This window comes from Trachurus japonicus, chromosome 11, assembly GCF_045865225.1.
Source record: "Trachurus japonicus isolate A0001 chromosome 11, Traja_1.0".
NCBI lineage: Eukaryota > Metazoa > Chordata > Actinopteri > Carangiformes > Carangidae > Trachurus > Trachurus japonicus.
This window is the reverse complement of record NC_140917.1, coordinates 7,831,622-7,853,448: the sequence shown is the minus strand read 5'-3', so window position 1 is coordinate 7,853,448 and position 21,827 is coordinate 7,831,622. Positions and strand designations below refer to the sequence as shown.

At 41.0% G+C, this 21,827-nt stretch overlaps 1 protein-coding gene across 1 annotated transcript in view; it reads right to left on the bottom strand.

The window, feature by feature from the left end:
- Positions 1-4,298, bottom strand: part of LOC146978109 (voltage-dependent calcium channel gamma-7 subunit-like) — a 37,810-nt gene extending 33,512 nt beyond the window's left edge. The window contains exon 1 of the mRNA XM_085790832.1: positions 4,134-4,298. The gene's annotated coding sequence lies outside the window, so the exon portion shown is untranslated. The remainder of the gene's footprint in view (positions 1-4,133) is intronic.
- Between the last annotated feature and the right edge of the window lie 17,529 nt (positions 4,299-21,827).

Genomic DNA, 21,827 nt, shown 5'->3' with positions numbered 1-21,827 from the left:
ATCAGGAAGTCAGGAAAGTCTGACCAACACCAACGAAAAAACCAAATGAAGGTGCTGTTACCTTCAATTGTCGGTGCAAGCTGTTTTTAGAACGGCGGAGCAGAGCCGCGAGCTGCTCAGAGCTACGCTAAGGAGGCTAATGGGATTTCTTGGTTTCCCTCATCAAACTCATCAAATACACAATCCAACAACTCCAAAACGCTCTGGTGGACAAGTTGTGACCTGCACATTCACCACGCTATGAGATAATAACAGAACGTTACCAGACAGAGTTGTTTTAGAGGGAAATTCATGCAAACCGCTGATGTGCTCATCGAGGGCAGTTTTTTGGCAAGCAGTCTCTGCATTTGCCTCTAAAACAACTCTGTCTTGTTATTATCTCATAGCGTGGTGAATGTGCAGGTCACAACTTGTCCACCAGAGCGTTTTGGAGTTGTTGGATTATGTATTTGATGAGGGAAACCAAGAAATCCCATTAGCATCCGTAGCGTAGCTCTGAGCAGCTCACGGCTCTGCTCCGCCGTTCTAAAAATAGCTTGCACCGACAATTAAAGGTAACAAACCTACTCCTAAAACTAAAGGGATTATGGCAATGGGCCAATTTGCCAAAATGTTGAACTATCCCTTTAAGCTCCTTGACCTTGACAAGACCCAGTGCAGATCCAGGTGTTTTATAACCTCAATGGTTCCACCAGTTTGTCACAACTACCAGCTGATCTCTGTAGAGAAGCTGTTACATGTAGTTGACCATAAAACACTGAGTATCACTCCATCTGACATCCTGCAGTGTTGATATGGCAGCGGCGCTGTGTTGTTATTGCTGTGCCGGACAAATGTCTTTGAAACACTTGGAGTGAGTGACCCCCGGTGGGAGAAAATGAAGCACTGACCGCGCCATCGTCAGTGACTCACGCCATTAATCAACCGTTTAAACAACTTAAGTTCACGTGTGATTCATTTCCCCGTGACCTGAAGAGAGCAGTCCAGCCAACTGACGACAATGACACTTCATATTTCATACAACCACTGACTGCACAGCTGCACAAGGCTCTGCTCACGTCCCTGCAGGTAAAATGTATTGTGTGTATTGTGTAGTGGACATTCTTACACAGTGTTCAGTCCATTATAGCTCGAATCAATTCACTAATACCCACTCATACTTTCAAGAGCAACTTGTGCTTTGATGCCATTTATATTCCACAACTGAAGGGTGAACTACAGTATGCATTACGTAAATTCTCAAATAAAAGCAGAGTCTCAAACAGACGTAGGTCCCCTATACTGGACGGATTGGGCCGGTCGCAATCAGAAACCGGGTCTATTTTCCGTGCAAGTTCTTGTGAATGTACAAAATCTCTCAAAAGTCGACTAGATTGCCTGTGTGAGCAGTTTCTAAGCTGCTTAATTCATGCAGACAATAGTTAGACAGTGCTGCTTAAACAGCTCTTTTTCCATAGGTTTACTATGGAACAACTTTAGCCAACATGGACCCGCAACACATCGTTAGATTGCTTCGCCACTATTCAGTCGTTCAGTTCAGTGTAAAGAAACAAACTGGTCCTTTTCTGAAGACCATCTACTTTCGGTGAAGTCCAAATAACGTCCTGTTCATTTAGAAGTTTAATCGACTAGCGGTCTCCGGCTCTTTCCTTGGGTCAGTCGGTTAAAGTGGCACCAACGGCCAAAACACTACAGAAGTAATATTCATACTCTTTTTAAACAATCGATTTGACTGTATTTTTCAATCTCTGCTGAGCAAAAGATTTGTGCAAAATGAATTAAAAGCCTGTCTTCTATTAGAGAATTTACATTAATTATACTTCAGTCTTCTTCTTTTTCTTTGCCTTTCAACTGTTCCCTTCAGGGGTCGCCACAGTGAAACGTCTCGGCTTCCTCTTCTCTCACACCAACTAACTTCATGTAGTAGCAATGGCTTTGCCAAAGCTAATGGAGATCCAAATAAATGACAAATGACAAATGTCCTCTACTTTATGGTTTTACTACATGTCACAAAATGTACTTTTTGTGCATTTAGTTATTCTGTTGCAAGAGTTTTTTTGCAGGATTGTATGAAGTACGAAGACCAACACCTTCCCTGATATTTATTGTTACCTTGTGTTTTACGGTTAAAGGTTAGGAGGAGATTTTTTTGCTGTGATGCCAACCATCATGTTCAACAACAGCTTTTAACAACTTCAACTCACAATTGGCTGTAAGCACCTTCACCAAAGGTCACAAAGCAGCAGGGTCCTCCTCTGAGCCGGCCAGGTTTTTAAATGTGGGATGACGGCCCTTAAAATGAGACCCGGAAAAAAAAAAAAAAGGTCTAGAAAATCCTTAATGTAGTCGGATTCAAAAAATATATATATATTCAAATCACTGTGCAGCACCAGAGGAGGAGGAGGAGAAGGAGAAGGAGCTATTCATGCTGCATTGTCAATGTCATGTGGAAGTTATCGAACCTGCACACACCTTAATGATCACTCAGAACCCAAACAGTTATCTACTCTAACCTGCACACAAGTCCAATTACAACTGGGGAATCTTGCCTCAGTGCAAATGTGTTTTAAAAGCCTGGATTCCTCCTTCAGCTTAAGTCCAACACACACTCGACGCATCTAATGCACCACAGCAAACTGAACTCATTTACTGACACACAACACTGTCAATGCACACAATCTTTCATGTGTCTGCATGACTTGAACTGTGTTGCAATTTGTGACCATGGACATTTTTTCCCCCCGTCCCCACATGAATGCAGCATTAGGAAGCAGTAAATGGTCCAACTGGTTAAAAGGTTAAATCAATACTGGAGACTTCCTTTTTTATAAATGTGTTTCACTTTATCTGTGTAAAAAAAAACAAACAGAGTATAACTGAGTTGTGAAGCAGAAACTGTCCCGTCGTTATGCACCGCACTGATGTTTTCCAGGAGAAACAGACTCGTCCTGTCTTTAACACAGTAGTAGATTCACTTTAATTACCATAAGGATGCAGAGTGGGAAAACAAGAGACTCCCCCTTTGCCTCTCACTCTTTCTTACAACACACACATTATGCACATCTATGTGAGGGAAGGGGGGTGGGGGGATGGACCCAATAAGAAGTGCTGCAGTCTGCTGGAACCGTATCACAGGATGGGTTCCCCAAGAAGGAGCCAAGAGGTTTTTTTCTGCACATACACACATATACACACATTCGCCTTATTCCAGTTTCTCCTCCCCATCTCTTCCTCTCTCTCTCTCTCTCTCTAACACACACACACACACACACACTGTAGTGACACAATCACATCATCCTCACACACGTTGCCTCACCCCACCACCACCACCACTCCTCCTCCTCCCTCCCTCTCCCTCTCCCTCTCTCTCCTCCACGCCGCCGCCGGGGGAGCGGAGCGGCTTCACCGTGCTCCTCTCCTCTCCCCTCCTCTCCTCTCCTCTCCTCTCCTCTCCTCTCTCCTCCTCTCCAGACTGTAACTCTGACTCTGACTGTACATAGCTACTGTGTGTGTTATACCGGGCGCTCCTTCTTTCCTTCCTTCCTTCCTTCCTCCAAATGCGCCACACCGCGATCATTGCACAGCACATTCCTCCGCTAACAGGCGAGGAAAACCGCCGTGCAGCAGACACACACACACACACACACATCATCAACACACACACCACCAGCAGCAGCAGCAGCAGCAGCAGCAGCACACATCTGTCTCTCCCTCCTCAGCCCCGAGGTGAGCGGCGGAAAGACTCCGGGCTCCTTTCTTATTATACAACATCTTCTCTCTCTTTCTTTCTTTTTCTCTTTTTTCTTTAGAGGAGAACCGGCGGGGAGGCTACAATTATCATCATGTCAACACACACACAGCTACAGTCACACAACCATGCAATGATGAGCAGCAGCAGCATCAGCTCTCATCTCCTCCGCAGCCGAAACTAGAGAGAGTCCTGACGTGCGCCACCAGCAGAGTGGCCTTAAGAAGAAGAAATAAAAAAAACAAAAAAAACACAGAGAGCAAGAGAGGCGAGGGAGCTGTGATGGAGAGAAGGTGAGAAGATGAAGTGGAAGGAGGAAAGATGAGGTGGAAGGAAGGGGAAGGGAGGATGAGGCGGCAGCAGCAGCAGCAGCAGCTTCACTCACCCTGCAGAGCGGAGAGCGAGTCGGACGGTGCAGCCGAGGAGAGTCTGTGCGTACTGGGGAGCTGGACACCAAATTTGCAGTTTTCCTCTTATCTCTCTCTCTCTCCTCCTCTCTCTCCCTCCCTCTCGCCTCTCTCTCTCACACACACACACACGCACACACACGCTCTTACTCCTGTTTTCTCTCCCCCCCTCTCCTCACACTCCTTCTTCTTTACTTCACTCTGCTCTTTCAGCACTGCGGAGAATCGGTTGAATGGGCTTCACTGTAGTTTGGGTGTAGGGAGGTGGGACTCGTGTGTGTGAAGGAAAGAGTGTGTGTGTGCGATGTAGGCTAGAAGAAGAAGAAGACACACACTCTTGCACACGGAGGCAGCAGGCACTAGGCATGGCACCAGAGCGTGCTGCTGCTGGCTGTAATTGAGGACACATCACGCGGGGATGACAGCACGACTGATTCAAACACACAGCAACAATTAGCATCGTGTAAGTCGTTAATGAACAAAACAACCAAACATGGATCATCATCATCATCATGTGTGGAGCTGATGGTGCGTTCAGGCTCTCCATAGGATGAACCAGGGAGTCAGAGCTTGTCATAATGTTAGAAAATGTCTCTGTAAACTGTCTTTATTATTGTTGGGGCCAACAGAATTAGGTTACGCTATTGCCATGACAACAATGTATTGTTTGTCAGATGAGATAATTGTTAAGTTATTGAGGATATTTAATTTAACTTAATTAAAATGGAAATCAGCCGGAGCAGTCACACTTGTCAGTCTCCATCACACCAACATAATTAAAAAGGTATAGAAGCAAAATTGGTGTCATTTAATTAACTAATGAATAATCAAAACATCTCAATATAGTTTCACGTCGCTCAGCTGCTGTTGCTAAGAGAGTTGACAGTGAAGTGTATATACAGTAAGAACAACAAAATGAGCAGAAGTTGTTCTCACTCCTGTCTGGATTGTGTTTCCTCCGGCTTCCTCCCACAGTCCTGACAAGGTTTGGTTATAGCAGCTGGTCTCTCGGTCTCTCAGGGCAGCAGCAGAAAAACATAAAGTCCAGACAACTTCATGGTCCTGAGCTATGTGTAGATGTAGAGGGAACTGGATGCTAACTATTAAGCACTATAGCATGCAGCAGATGCAAATCAGAAACAGTGATGTGGCTTATTTAGGTTTAAAGGGTCAAGATTTTGGCAAATTGGCCCATTGCCATAATCCCTATAGTCATAGCAGTAGGTTTGTTCCCTTTAATTGTCAGTGCAAGCTATTTTTAGAACGGCGAAGCAGAGCCGCGAGCTGCTCAGAGCTACGCCATGGAGGCTGATGGGATTTCTTGGTTTCCCTCATCAAACTCATCAAATACACAATCCAACAACTCCAAAACACTCTGGTGGACAAGTTGTGACCTGCACATTCACCACGCTATGAGATAATAACAGAACGTTACCAGACAGAGTTGTTTTAGAGGTAAATACAGAGACTGAGAGCAAAGTAAAAAGCGAAAGCATTTTCCAAGAATGTTTTCACTAATCAAGAATGAAAGTCAGAGGTTTGAAGATGATCAGATACCGTTGTAGTTCCGACCATAAACGATGCCAACTCGCGATCCGGTGGCGTTATTCCCATGGGCGAGTCGACCACTAAATAATATCAGAATAACTATAAAGACAAAACAATATATTCATCTAAAATGGACCCATTAACAAGTGTGGGTAATGTAGATTCATCCACATTAATATGAGACTCTTTTATAACCAAAAGCAAACTCCTCGGGGTCTCTTTAATGGTCTATTCATCCATTATATTCTCACAGAAGTCTTTATTGATTGACATGTGTAATTAGCTGAGGTTCCTCTGTGTCGTACTTTTAAAAATTAAAATTTTCTTGAGGAAAATAATGAAAAAATTAAAGTCTAATTGTGGGCCTAAGAGGGTGAAGGGTCCTCAGATTCACTTAATATTATTTCATATCATTAAAAAGTTACTATCCAGGCGTCATCACACGCCAGCTCATGTGGAGAAAGTGACTAATGAGGGGAAAGGGATGAAAGCGAGGGAGCAGGTACTCTAATCTGTATTTCCAACCGTGCTCGGTGGGTAACGGCCCCCGCGGCCCCCAGGGCCCTCAACATGTGGCAATTAGTGATTAATTGCAAATTTGCCCAGTGATACGGTGCAAAAAACTAAAGCAAGAGACAAACAGTCGTAAGAGGATTTGAAATGTAGGATCGTTGTTATGCAGCAGGTTCAGGCTGCGTGGATGCACATGGATTAAGACAGGAAGACCAGGATACAGCTCCTGCATCCCTGATGAAAACTGAAACACTAAAAAAAAAATTAAAAAAAGATGAAATTTTGTGTTTTTTTGTTATATTATTATAGAAGTGAGAACAGATTCAGTCCATTTCAATACTGACTCAGTGCTGTTATCTCTCCCTGCCTCTGCCCTGCTGCTCTGAGGTACCTCAGCTTAACAATGAAAACGATGGTCATGCTTCAGTCGGCAGGAGCGGACGCTGTTGGGAAAGATGCAGCGACTTGAAGTTGTTTTTTTTCTTTTTTTTCTTTGTGCGCTGAATCAAAAATCTGTGATTCTGCGAAAACCGCACAAGCTTAAACTTTAGTGAGGCCGTGAAGATACAATCTGTAAAACACACACGGGACACAGCGAGAGAACAGGATGTCACATATTTACTCATGTTTGTGTGTCTCCCTGTGCTTATGCATGTGATATCATGTGCATAAGTGTGTGCGTGTGTGTGTGTGTGCATGTGTGTGCAAGTGTGTGTGTGTGTGTGTGTTGTGCCTGTTAAGCCTCCGTACCCTCTTTCACAGTTGAGTGGCCCCATCAGCCCCTGGCGACCCACAGACTGATACAGTAGGCTGCGTTGCCCTGTGACTCACTCACTCCATGTGTGTGTGTGTGTGTGTGTGTGTGTGTGTGTGTTTGTGCATGTGTGTGTGTGTCTGTGCACATGCATGGGTACATGTGTGGGCATCAAAGGAATTCATCCCACCTGCCAACACTAACACACACACACACACTGTGTTTGGGCCCAGTATGTGTGTTGTGTTTGTTTTTGCCACTTTTAGCTGCTTCCTGTGACAACAGCGATCAGCTGATTATGGAAAAACACAATAACGATGCTCTATATTATATTATTATTATTATTCAATCACACCATTTAAAATACATAATGTCAAATTCATCCATTGTTGTAACATGAGCGTAATCTTTAACTGCTCATAAAAGTAGGGAGATTTTACATAGTGACATAATGAGCCGCATGGAGTGAGTGATGCTGTTATTTCCTTATGGTTAAATAGTTTCTAGTATGTAGTAGTAGTAATTAGTGTGACTGCTGAAGCAGTCACACTATTGTTCTTCTGTTTGGCCATTTTCTTCCGCCTTTTTACGGTCTTCTTCTAGTCCTTCATACTTTGTGCTATTTCAACAATTCATATATAAAAACGTGCAGCTTCTTTTGAACTTTATCGGCATTACTTTTCTCTTTTTAACTATTTATACTTTTTCAAATATTTAACTTTTTCTGATTTTTTTCAGCTTTATAATGTGTGTGAATTGCGTCTACGAGCAGAGCCAGAGTGGTGTCAGATGGAGAGAGGCAAAAAAACATTCTAGAGTTTTTCTGGCTAAACTGTCAGCATGGCCACAAATTAAACTCTAGACAAATTATTTTTCTCCATTTTTTGGTAGCACACACTTGTCTTCTGGCTAAAATTCTGGTCAAAAATGCAAAGAGACTTAGATAATAATTTTAAATATTTTTTAAATGCAGCCGCAGGAGCTCTCTGCTCTCATTAAGCTCAATGCATTATTTTTCACATCAGCAGGAGAAGGAGCTCAACTTTGTAACTTGCTGTTAAGTGCTTTTTAATTCATTTAATTCACCAAAAAATAGTCACAAGGTCACAAAAAAGTCCACTTCTTACTTGGTGTGGCTAATTTATATTAATTTATTTTTGTTTTAAGCATCATGTGAAAAATTCACACATGTCATCAAAGTCTCACCTCTCTTCTTCACGACTCCACTGTAGTGTAGGGGTTAGGGTAACTGCCTGCCAACCCTAAGGTCACTGGTTCGAAGTCCAAGGGAAGAATTCTTTTTATATTATGTTGAATTCTCGGCGCTCCTCCCCCGCCTTCAATTGGTTACAGGTGTTTGTGATCGCCTTGATTACTACACCAGTTTGCAGCACATCATCACATTACAATGAATGACAACAGTCTTGAAAGCTGTGTGCTTCTCTGTAGACGAGTGCAGAGAGAGTAAAGGTTTAGTGATCATATGGTCACGGGTTTTCGATTCCTGCCTCAGTCATTTCACATCATTGCTTGACTTTTGATTCCAATTATTCAGCTGTTAAAAAAAGAAATTGGACAGTCTTGATGTTTGACAGTGTGCAGATCAGTAACACAGACAACATCTCTGCAACTGTGTGTGCTCCGTGCCTAGAGCAGAGTGGAAGTCTAATGACCATGAGGTTGTGGGTTCAATTCCGACCTTGGTCAAAAATTGTATGGTGATCACTGCTTGCACTATTTGCTAATTCTGCAACAGCATTCAGTTGCTATCAGCAGTCAAACAACCATTTCCATTCTTGAAATGCTTTTTTCTAGTTTTATTATAAATTACTGGCTACTATAAATAGCATAGTAGTAGTATTAGTAAAAGTACAAACATACGTAATTATGACCAAATCTGGGAACAGAAAACAAAACATGGCTCACAAATATTAAACCCATGAGATGTCACAACATTCTGCCAAATGTATAGAATAATAATAAAAATGGTGATAACAATATGCCAATGTTTGACCACAGATGTAAATTGTAGATTGTGTCTTCACACATAAAGAGAGGTACAAAAAAGGCCAATATTGAAAATAGAAGTTTTAACTACTTTTGATTTGAATTAGACACACACAGCTGACTTTAGAGAATAAGAAACATAGATTTACCGACTTACAGCCATGTTCCTTTTCAGTGCAACTGCCTCTACACTTGATATTTCAGCCCAAGAGGAACGTTTTACCTGCAGGACTGGTGCAGCATTGGGAGCAGCTTGAAGGGACTCTGCAATGACATATGGTGCAATAACCATGAGGAAAGATCTATAAGCATCTTAAATGAATATACTGCACATGCCTGGGTCCATACATTCATCATCCTTTCAACTGCAAACCATGAGCCCTGATGTGATCTGACACGTGCCAGGTGGTCTCTATAGGGGCAGAGTCAATGGTATAGTCACATCCCTTCACACAGCCCCCCCACCCATACCCCCCACCCCTCCAAGCCTACATCCCTCACACACGTTTAAATACTGTCTGTCGTCAGAGGGAAATGATTCACTCCGCCTTCAAAAAATGGGTCATCCCCACTTCAGGTGGGCTCTCATTCCTCTGCAATCGCAGGACGAGCAATCTGCTTCCATTAGTCCCGTTCCCAGGGGAAAAGGCTAAAGACATTCCTAATCCACAGCTGAAAAAGTGTGTGAGCTGGTGGGAAGATGGTTTCATTATCTGCACAGCTCAGAACTGTATGGACTGTTTGCTTCTATTGTACATGACGTGTTGTATTTTCTTTTGGCCAATGATTTTGTTGGCATTTTTAGACTCTGGAAATTAAATCAACCTTGAAAAACTCACAATCACTCTTATTTTTTTAATGTTGCATGGCCAATCAAATAGAAGAAAGGTTTGACAATGAGCACCACAGGATCTATTTGAGGCCCCATTTAATTCTATATTACACAGCGAGATCTTGTTTTTCAAACAATTCTGATGATACTCATTGGGAAAAACAATGTTTGTCTGCAATTACATTTGTTGTTAGGCGAGCATCTAGTGTTGTAGCTGTACTAGCCTATAATAAGATTATCTTCTCTTTTTTTGTATGGTAAAATATTTACATATAATATTCATGCATATTTTTTGCATAGTTTTTTTCTTTTCTTTTTTTTATGTCTCTGCTCTGTGAAACACTTTGGATGACCATTACAGGTCTTTTTAAATTGGTGCTATACAAATAAAAATTGAAACTTGAACTTTGATTGATCAAAACTCTTTTATGGTGAACCATCTCTAGAGTGGCTTGACATCAGTGGGCGAAGTTGTCTGAAATTGGTCTGATTTTTTTTCTCAGTTTTTTCTCTCTACAAAACGCTCCCACGACCACAAATTACACATTATTATTTTCCCACAGTTGTAAGATCCAGCTTGTCCTCTCTCAATCACAATGTCCTTAAAAAGCTGTGAACTCACAGAATTTGAACTGTGAGCCTCTGAGTGCAGCCAGATTCCCTCTGGCTGCCCATTGACTCCAATACAAAGATTTTCGGAGACAACCACGAAGGAAGTCGTGTTTTTATAGCCCCTGAAGGTTTCTAAATTTTATTCTAGAAAAAAACAAGAAATATATCTAATTGTTGGGGAAGTCCTCTGGATCGACACAGTCTTGTTTCTTTTCTTCGATTGGAGCTACGGTTTCGTTGCAATAAAGCCCAAATTGAGACCAAGGTGCCCGTGGCAGACAGATCACCCAGGGAGCCAAAGCTTTTTATAAACCTCAGCAAGCTCCTGTGCGAGGACATTTTTCTAGTTACATTTTTGTTGTCAGGTGACACCTAGTGGCTGTAGACATCTAATTCTATTTTTGTTTTTAATTATACTTAAGCATAATGAATAGATTAACTTCTCTTTTATGGGTCAATGACGTAGATAAGGATTTTCAACATGCCATTTTTAAAAAACAAAAAAAAAAAAGAATATTTCTTTTGCAACTGTTCAAACAACAAGGATGTCGAGTATACAAAAAATAACGTTACATTTTTTAAATTTAGCAATTTTAGTGTTTTTTCATATAGAGGAATTAGCCCGTGGCATTAAAAAAATGTCATGTGGGGTGCAACCATAAATTTATCTGAAAATTAATAAACTTCTTCTTAAAGGGTTAGTTCAAGACAAAATTGGCAAATTGGCAACATTTGCCAAAATCGCTATAGGCATAGCAGTAGGTTTCATTACCTTAAATGTTTATTGTAGGTAAGCTATTTTTCATGGTAGGAGGGGGAGCGCAGCAGCTGGCTGCTCAGAGCTACGCTAAGAGGCTAACGGATTTTCTTGGTTTTCCTCTCTCATTAAACTCTATGATTTGGGATTCAACATCGAAAACGCCACAGAGATTTGTGTAGACAATGTTGTATTGACCTGCACAACCATCCGTGTTAACACGCTTTATGAGATATAACAGAACGATACGAAACGGAGAGCCGTTTTATCGGAGGTAAATACAGGTTAGTACGGAGACTGCTTCTGAAAAACTGTCCCTAACACAACGCGCATGATCACGTTTTCGTGGTATAATGACTTTTACCACCTCGAAAAACGGCTCCGTTTTCGAGGAGATCGTTCCGTCCTTTATCGCATAGCGTGGTGTTGTGCAGGTCCACAAATTGTCTACAAAAGCGCTGTGGGAGTTTTTGGGATGTTGAATTTGATAGAGTTTAATGAGGGAAACCAAGAAATTCCCTTAGCCTCCATAAGTAGCTCTGACAGCCACTGCTGCGCTCCGCTGTACTGAAAATAGCGTTACACCTACAATTAAAGGTAACGAACCTACTGCTATGACTATAGCAATTATGGCAATGGGCCAATTTGCCAAAATGTTGAACTATCCCTTTAACATACTTAATATTTTTTTTTATAATAAGTCAGTAATATTCCCAAAGTACATAGAAACAAATGTTTGCATTTTCATTTGAATTTTTGCAAATACTACTCTCATATTTTAGCTCTATAATGTCACAGTCCCGCTATATTAATTGAGTTTGACCGACTAATTTTTTTTCTTTAAAGTGCATAATACTGAGTCACAAATGTTTTAAAAATACTTTCAGTTTAAGCATATTGTATCAGTTATTAATGTTTAAGTTATAGAAATTAGTTATTTTAGTTTGTATTTTATTTAGGTATTGTTATTCTTGGTCGCACCACATGATGTTTGGTCGCTGCCAAATGACACTATAGACATTGTTATCATTCAAAAATCTATTTAAAGCTACCAATAAATAATTACTTCAAGCAAATTCATATTGAAACCATATTTTATTAACCTTCAAACATGAAAACAAACATTTCACATTTTTTGACAAAACACTAACCGTGACTGTGCGCATGTGTGGTGCGAGGCCCAGTCTTTTTGAACTTTGCCCAATTCTTGGCCCAGTCCCCTTTGATCAGTCTTCGCGTGAACAACATGATTACAAACATTTCATTTCATAAACATTTTTTGACTTATTGATTAAAATCTAAAACCGTGTGTTTGTTGTGTGTGTGTGTGCGTATGTGCCTATGTGCCGCTAACCCCAGGCCTTTTTGAGCTTTGCCCAAGCTCGCATGGAACAACGCAAACATTTCTTTTCTTTTCATTAAAGCAGAAGTAAGTGGATATATTTGTGTTAATATCAGTCTTAATTAGTTGTATCTTCCGAACAGCAATCACTTCTATAGAGTGTTTGAACCGAAACACGGGTCTGTCAGTCCCCTCTGCTCTGCTCTGAGCCCAGGAGAAAACTTTTCTCGTATCCTACAGTTTTTATCAAATGAGGAGAGAGAACGGCAATTCAGAGGCTGTGTGTGCAGCCAAGGACGCGCCGTGCATTGTGACGTAGGGACGAGGACTCCTGTTATGGGTGCGTTCAAGGCAACTCGTAACTGCGAGTTTTTTCCGACCTGTGAAGTGGTACCAGTTCGATCTGGTAACGAGTCACGGTCAAAGTTACGAGTGGCCGTTATAGTGACTTTCACAGGTAAAACAGGTCGGAGTAATCACGAGTGGGAGTTGCCTGGAAACGCTACAAAGTCGTAAGTTGTGACCTGAAGCCTGTAAATTACGATTTCAAAAGCCTGCCTGGAACGCAGCATTAGCTAAAACGACCGATTCGCTTTACTTCCCTTTAACATTTTTTGATTTCATGATAAAATCTAAACTGTGTGTGTGAGTGTCACTGCTCAGAGCTAACGCTACGGAGGCTCATGGGATTTCTTGGTTTCCCTCATCAAACTCATCAAATACACAATCCCAACAACTCCAAAACGCTCTGGTGACAAGTTGTGACCTGCACATTCACCACGCTATGAGATAATAACACACACGTTACCAAGACAGAGTTGGGTAGAGGGGAAATTGTCCACGACAGGAACGTGCATCAGCGGTTTTGCTGAATTTTCCCTCTAAAACAACTTTGTGTGGTAACGTTGTGTTATTATCTCATAGTGTGTGTGAATGTGCAGGCCACAACTTGTCCACCAGAGCGTTGTGGAGTTGTTTGGATTGTGGTGAATTTGATGAGTTTGATGAGGGAAACCAAGAAATCCCATGAGCCTCCGTAGCGTAGCTCTGAGCAGCTCACGCTCAGCTCCGCCGTTCCTAAATTCTAAAAATAGCTTGCCCCAACAAATAAAGGTAACAAACCTACTGCTATGACTATAGGATTATGACAATGGGCCAATTTGTTGAACTATCCCTTATAACACATCTTTCGCTCTCCTCCTGGCAAGTACTCTTCTCGTGCTGTGGGGTCAGAGTAGACACGCTGCCTGTGGCGAGCGGCCTTTAGCTTCGCTTGGCAGTGGCATCTGTCAAAAAAATTAATTAAAATGATTTAAATAGGTATAAAATTTATATTTTTGCTAAGAACTGCATAAATACCCAAGTGAAATGGCACGCTTTTTTAATATTTTTTTTTCTTATATTTTACTAACATGAACTAACCATTATTTCTGCAATATTAGCAAAATAACTCATGAAATATCAAAAAAATATTCAAAATAATACTAAAAATTAAGTACGTCTTAATGTTTATATCAATCATCAATTCAATAGAAAAAAGCACAAAAACTGCCAATCTAGGTCATATATCTATGATGGAAAACAATCTCAGCAGCGTCGCACCACTTGATAATTGGTCGCACCAATCAGACATTTTCAAGTTCGGTCAATATTACCTAAAACAAGATGAGCAACATAAACATAGCTAGCTAGCTTTTCACACAAAAGGACACTATGGAATTTATAATTAAAATAGATATTTGTGGAAAAAAACCTTAAAAATTAATTGTTTTTTTGAGGTCATACCACATGAGATTCCAAATGTGCAACAACATTACAGCCGTAAAAAGGTTCTATTTTTTTTTTAAATGAGAGAGCCACAAACCTTCTTTCTGCTTCCATAGCTCTATGACAAAATGGTGGATGATAAAACTCCCTGTCCATGATAGATTGCAACATAAAAGTTCCAATAGTGGTCATTTCTTGATGGTCGCGCCACATGATAGTTAATGAAATGGATATGAGCGGACAAAGTTTTATTTGTAACTATTATGAAAGAAATATAACTGCAAAAGCTTTTGCAATTTTGTACAGGAATACAAAACACTTTGTAAATTATGCCAAATAGGGCAGAAAAATAAATTGTAATAGATTTACAATAATTTCAAATAAGTTTTCAAAACCGGGAGTTAGTCCCCCCCCAGGGCTGGACGTCGCACCACATGATATTTTGACACTTTAAATTACAAAAAAATTTAGAAAGAACTCCCTGATTTTGAAAAGTTGAAGTGACTACATATATGGGAGACATACTACTTATAGATTAGTATATTTTTGTACATTTAAACCTTTTTTTAACTTAAAAAAATACAGACGGACAGAATATTTAGGCGTCACGTCATTGACCCTTATATGTTAAAATAGGCCCATTGCTTTCAACATTTGTGTTGTGCATCTTTAAAAATTTTAAGATGCTTTAAAAACAAAACTTCACGCTCCGTCAGTCCCCAAAATTCTGGGCATCAGATAAACACAGTTTTCTGCATGGTGGTTTATTTTCTGCTCCACCACATTGGAAACCTCAGACACACTTGAAATGTGAAGTGAAAGTCGGCTTCCTCGTGAAAACACTTCTAATGAGGCCCAGAAGAGCAGAGGGTTAAGGAACCTCCTGCCATTTATGGAGTAATGTGTGACTCATAATCACAAACATAGTAATAGCGAGGGAGCACATGGCCTATTTAGCTGGTTATTCCCGAGTCAGGCCAACTGGTCCTCAGTCAAATTGCCTTCTGCCGCTGCACAGATCGGGGGGGAAAAAATAACTTCTGATGCAGCCGTCAGACACTTTTACTGTTTCACAGCTGCTCTAAAACCAAAGAAAATTCCACGGCAGCATTAAAAGTGTATAATGACAATGAGTCAAACTTAAAAACAAGTGGAGCTTTACACAAAAAGGTCAAGTTAACTGTCTATTTTGCGCATCAAAATCACCATTAAGTGTAAGTAAATTATTAAATATATTGCGACTTTTAGCAAACTGATATTAATAGACAGCAGTGATGTTTGTTCTTGTAAGACTTGAGCTGGTAGAGGATGCTGAGCTTGCATGGATGGCAAAGTTTGTATCTAGCATTATGCAGTGTGTTTGCATACCTCTGCATTATTGGTGCATTATTGGTGCAGTTTCAGTTGTCTCACATCCCTCAGTGGAAAACATTACAACATCACCTGTTAGCGTTTACTTCTTTTCTGTTTCAACACAGGAGCCGAAGCCTGCGTTAATGTATTACTTTCTATTACAGTTAGGATTCTGCTGAGAGCGACGGTAAATATCACTGAGTCAATACTAATACTCCTTCAGAGAGGCAGGAGTCTATTTTAAAAGACAAAACGATTAATCAATAATTATACAAAAGGGTAGAGTTCAGAAGAGGCACTGTATTGGCTCAGGGGAAACATTAAAATGACCCATTCATAATCAATATGATATGTTAATTGATCCAATCCCAATATATGAGAAAAGTTACATCAGCATTTAAAGAACTATAGTTTCCGGGAAGAAACTGCACAACACATAACTTGGACGATTATTATGTGTAAAAATTCTTTAAAAAATATATATATAAAAGATACATTTTGACCATTTACTTGCATTAAATTTGCAACCATTTACTTTCATACTTTCAAATCTAACTTTACACATTACGGGGAAGTAGTTGGAGGCTGTGTTGCTATATTTCATGGTTCACTAGAACATGGCGAAAACATTTAATCGAGACCTCCTGAATACCATCAATTTCCAAATTAAGTCAATTTCAACTGAGATATGATATGTTAAGATAGGATTCAATAAGATACGATACAGTGCGGTATGGTACGATAAGCTTTATTGATCCCAAGAAAAACTAAAAATGAGAGAAAGGATAGAATAAAAATATATACATGTAAGAAAATGTATGTAAATGTATACAATGTAAGAAAAGAAAACGAATAAGGAATACTATGTACAAATGGATAATCGAAGACAAATGTTAACAATTACACAGTTGCAGCCTGAGTCCTGACTTCTCTTTAGCTCTAATAAAACACTTCATCTCAAAGAGACGCTGTAAGAGACGACTACAACGGCTCCTGAATTGCAATGAGCCTGATGTTCAGATGTCTAACGTGACGCTGAATGGCTGTGACTGCCTCTGTGCAGCAGCAGCAGCAGCAGCAGCTCTGAAACAGAAGCTTCTGCTTAGCGCAGCTCGTAAAAAAAAAAGAAAAAAAAAGAAAAAGAAACTCCCAGTGGACATGGAAACCTACTACTTCAGCCTGAGGCGTCTTTTAAAAGCTCCACCTTTGTGCCAAACTCCCTCTGCACTGAGGTGCTAAAGGGATAAGTGGGCACTGATCCACAAGTGTAACACTGTCTTTTCTTTTTTTATTCTTCACAGCCCTGTCACACCACAATGCCATTAAGACTTTTTTTTTTTTTTTTTTGTATAAACATAAAAAAAAACACATCAATTTCAGAGAGTGGGGGAAATTGTAATGGTGAGTTTATTGCCAGTCACCTTGCAACAATAAAACTCAGTTGGGAGGAAAACCTGTAAAATGAGAGCTGCATGGTAAGAACAGCAAGCAAAGTATAGATCCTCCTCTTCTCTTCTCTCTCCTCCTCATCCTTTCATCCCTCTGTGTTTGTCTTATTCCTCAGGGGTTTCACAGGGGTCCCTCTCGCCCCCTTTTTTCCTCGCCCCTCGCTCTATTTTTAGCTCGCTGCCAGGGAAATCCAATACATGAGCAGCGCTATATATAGCCCGAGCTGTACATTGATCCACACATGTGAGCCGCTGCATTGAAATGAGGGATTTCTACATCAATGGGCTGCAGAGACTGGTGGTGTTTTAATGAGGGCCACTTTACTGGAAGGTCCTCGCTCTGCAGTTTATTGGCACGGAGTTGGTGCATCGGTGTAAACACAGCAGTGGAGCTTTGTTTTATGTTTTTTTGAAATATAAAATGAGCTGGTTTAGTCTGTCGGGGGGGTTTTATGGCCTTTGTTTGTCTTCTCTTTAATAATCTTTAAACAGAAAGACAAAAGGTGTTTACACATTTTTGTTTTCTGTGGAGGATTCACAAAAGAGTTCGACCTCTTAGTTTGTTCTCTCAGGCTTTGTTAGTTAGTCTGCACCTTCATTTATTTAATCTAATATTGTTTTATCGCCTTAATCGTGATGAAAATATGCACGACTGGACTGACAGATTATTTCCAGTGGAGTGAAAAACACAAAGAATAAGAAACACACTGCACATACAAATGTCCAACATTAAGATGCAACAGCAGCTCCACAACATTTGTGTTTATATTTGCATGACTCTTATGCATGTGTGTGTTCAGCTTGTGTACATACACACATGCTGCTCTCATGTGTGCAGTAGTTTTACCTTCATGTGTGTGTGTGTCTTTGACTTGGCTGCCTTCACGTGGCATTTACATGCACCCTGGGTGATCCCACTGTGTTCATGTGGAAGGAAATGTATTAAATCCTTATGTTAAACCACCCGGCCTTGATTTTTTTTTTCTTTTTTCATACCTCTGTTAAATGTCAGACGTTTCCCAGAATGCTGTTTGAAAAGTGTAAATAGAAAAACAGCCTTCATCTGGTTTTCTGTGATGCTGCCTTGCTGAGGTTTTTCCTTTTAAAAGGGAAGGAGAAAGCCAAAACATTCCCACAAATCCCACCCTGTGTTGTCGCTGCAATGCATTCTGGTCTATTGTGGTTTTTGTTGGTGAAGAATGATGATGATTTCCTATCTGTTGATGCACAGAGACAGTTGATTTAAGAAGATGTTAACAACAGATCAAATGACCGGTAATTCTAATATTATTATCAGATATCCCTGTTTAAACATTTCACGCTAATTGTTTGATGTTTTCAGCTAAAAAGCTCAGAGAAATCCTCTGTATGCAAACTGCACATATCGGACCAAACAGCAGCAGACTGAGGCGATTAACAAGGAGCTGGTAAAGAAAGTGCAAAATCTAGTTTCTTCATTGCAGCCAGAACATAATCAAAATCTAATTTAACAAATGTATGCAAATGGAAATTGGTTTATTAATGTTCAAACATGAGTCTGTGGCCCACAGTCACATATTCCTATTTTATATAACCTTTAATTATTAAATTCAACTGATTTACTGAACTGACTGAACATCTGACCTGCACACACAGTGAAATACAGAGCTGATGGCACCATATGTAATGGACTTTTAAATTGTTATGGTTACCATAATAAAGACTATCATCACAGCCACATTACTATGTGTTTGTTTTTTACTCACTGACTTGTCTCTCTAACAGAATCTGTTAAAGGTTTTTCAGAATAAAAGCTTGTAATACAGTAGCTTGAAATAAGCCGCAGTTGCTCGTGCACTTCTATTAGTTACTTTGCAGGTTTCTGCTGCTGACTCCACTATTCACTCTCAGTGTGGTTAAATTTAAGTGTCAGGTGAGGACAGATTCTCTATTTGGACATTTTAGCAAAATAGGCTATTAGACTTGATGGTGTAAAGTAAGAAAAAAACATGTGGTGGGTCAGTTGTTGATAAAGTGATGATCAAGTCTGTACAGTATATGTAATATTTGTCCCTGAAAAGAAGAGTTAACACTTAAAGGTCCAGTGCGTAATAATAATTGTCAAGGAAAATCTGAATATACTACCCATGAATATATTTGTATAATCGCTATAAAATAAAATTAGTTTGGTTCCGTAACCTTAATTATTCTTTTATTCTTGCTTAAGAGAGTGTCACCATCTTGCACCGCCATGTTTGTACAGCAGCCCGAACGGATTAATCCAACCAACTAGAGAGCGAGTTTCAGTCGTGGTAAACAAGTTTTTTCGTCCTCGGAGGCCACCGTCACTTTGCCGACAGAGGGGTGAGCGCTGCAAACTAGAATCTGAACGCTGGATTATCACGGTTTTACCTCCATTTTACACACTGGACCTTTCAGAACAACAGTCTTACTCAGACTCTGACAAACTGTCGGCTACAAGGAAAATCCAGAAATGATAAAAACATTGTCATGTTACATCTATTTTGTTCTTAAATCAAAAACATAAAAATTCCTCTTGTGTGCGATGACAGTGATTTACTGCAGAACAGTAGTAAACCTGGTTGGAAACTATACCTTCTTCTGCTTGTTTTGAAAACTTTCATCATCTCGTTGCTGTGACAACAGCGATTTCAGAGAAATTCCTCCAGGAAAATAAGACGTGGTGCGGAAAGGGGATGAAGGATGGAGGGAAGGAAGGAAGCGGTGAGGGAGAGATTATAAAAATGTGTTTAAATCAGAGGGGAGGTCTGACAGTGAGGAAACGAGGTGTTGATGTGATTAGGGGAAGAGAGGGAGGAGGATAGAGAAGGGGAGTGTGGGATGAAGGGAGGGAGATAAGAAAAGAAGGGGGAGGAAAAAGGCAGATGAGGGGATGGAAAAGAGGAGGGTTGGATAAAGAAGGAAGGAGGGAACAACAGGGAGGTCAGGAGGAGGTAGAGGAGGAAAGGAAGGGAGGAGGAGGAGGAGGTAGAAAGTGAATAAATGAACAATGAAAGAAAATTGGGTTGAAGTGAGGACAAGAGGAGGCTGATGAGGAGCAGAGAGAAGAGCAGCGGGAGGGGAGGAGGAGGAAAAATGTTCAAAAAACGGAGATGAAAACATGATTCGAATGCAAACACGCAAATGAATTATGTTTATTAGACATGAGTCAGGGAGTGAGACAGACAGAGAGAGAGAAGGAGAGAGAGAACAGCTCTGAAAATATGAATGAAGTCATTTGTCTGACCGTGTTTTGATGATGAGGAACGCATCGTCACAGGTTTCCTCTCGTCACGGCGCCTCACCTCTTTAGCATCTACAAAAAAACAAAAACGTTAACGACCCTTATTAATAATCAGCACAAACAAACAAGAACACTTGAGTAAATGAACGGCCCCTGGCAGCGTCTGAATCCCGGGTCTCATTTGAATGAGGGGGAAATCTGCTGAGTTACCACAAAAAAACAAAAAAAAACAAAGATGGTTTGTGATGAACCAGAGGAGAGGAGAGGAGAGCCGAGCGCTAAAATGATTCGCTGGCTGGTTTTAGGGGATTAATTACCACTAAACCTTCGAGCTGCAGCTTCTACTAATGGGCCTCACACACAATATTCACTAAACGCCCTGTTGGCCAAACAAGGAAGGGATGCAGGAGAACCTCCTCTCCTCTCCTCTCCTTTTTCCTTTCCTTTCCTTTCCTTTCCTCTCCTCTCCTCTCCTCTACCCTCCCCTCCTCCTCTCCTTTCCCTTCCTTTCCTCTCTCATCCTCTCCTTTCCTCTCTTCTCCTTTTTCCTCTCCTCTCTTCTCCCTTTTCCTCTCCTCTGCTCTTCTTTTTCCTCTCCTCCCCTCCTGTCCTCTCCTCCCCTTCTTCCTCTCCTATTTCCTTTCCTCCCCTCTCCTCCTTTTTCCTCTCCTCTTCTCTCCTCTCCCCTCCCCTCCTTTCCCTTCCTTTCCTCTCTCATCCTCTTCTTTTTCCTCTCCTCTCTTCTCCCTTTTCCTCTCCTCTGCTCTCCTTTTCCCTCTCATCTCCTCTCCTCTTTCCTCCTCTCCTCCTCTCATCTCCTTTCCTTTCCTCTCTCCTCTTTCCTCTCCTCTCATTTTACCTCTTTCCTCTCCTCTCTCCTTTTTCCTCTCCTCTCATTTTACCTCTCTCCTCCCCTCCCCTCCTCTTTTTCCTCTCTCCTCCCCTCTCTCCTTTTTCCTCTCCGCTCCTCTTTCCTCTCCTCTCCTCTTCTCCCTCTTGACATTTGCGACCGATCAAATATGACAAATGACGACTCGTAATCGTTACAGAAACCTAAAGAGTTTTCAAATCTTCGTGGGACTGAAGACAGATTGCCCCCCCCCCCTAGTGGAGACGTCCTCTCTTGAATTGGAGGTGGATTTACAAGGTGTCGGTCCTGTAACATGTCCGCCGGGCAGAGTTTAGGGAAGGACGACGTGAGTTATTACAAACGACCGATTCACAGTTGTATCGTCATCTCCGAACCAGTCTGTTCTCCAGGAAGTGGAAAACTTCCAACAATCTCTACACAGCACGAAATAAGGAGCAGTTAATAAAAACTTCATTTTTCTCTCAGCTTTCTCTCCTTTTTCTCCTTTTACTGGGTACAACCAGAGGTTCACTGTCGGGATATGGGCCAATGGGAGGACAGTGGCCCCTGATGGCCCCTCATTGGAAACTACGATGAAACCACCCAAATCCAACTAAGTGGGCCCTAATGTGGCATTTAGGGGAC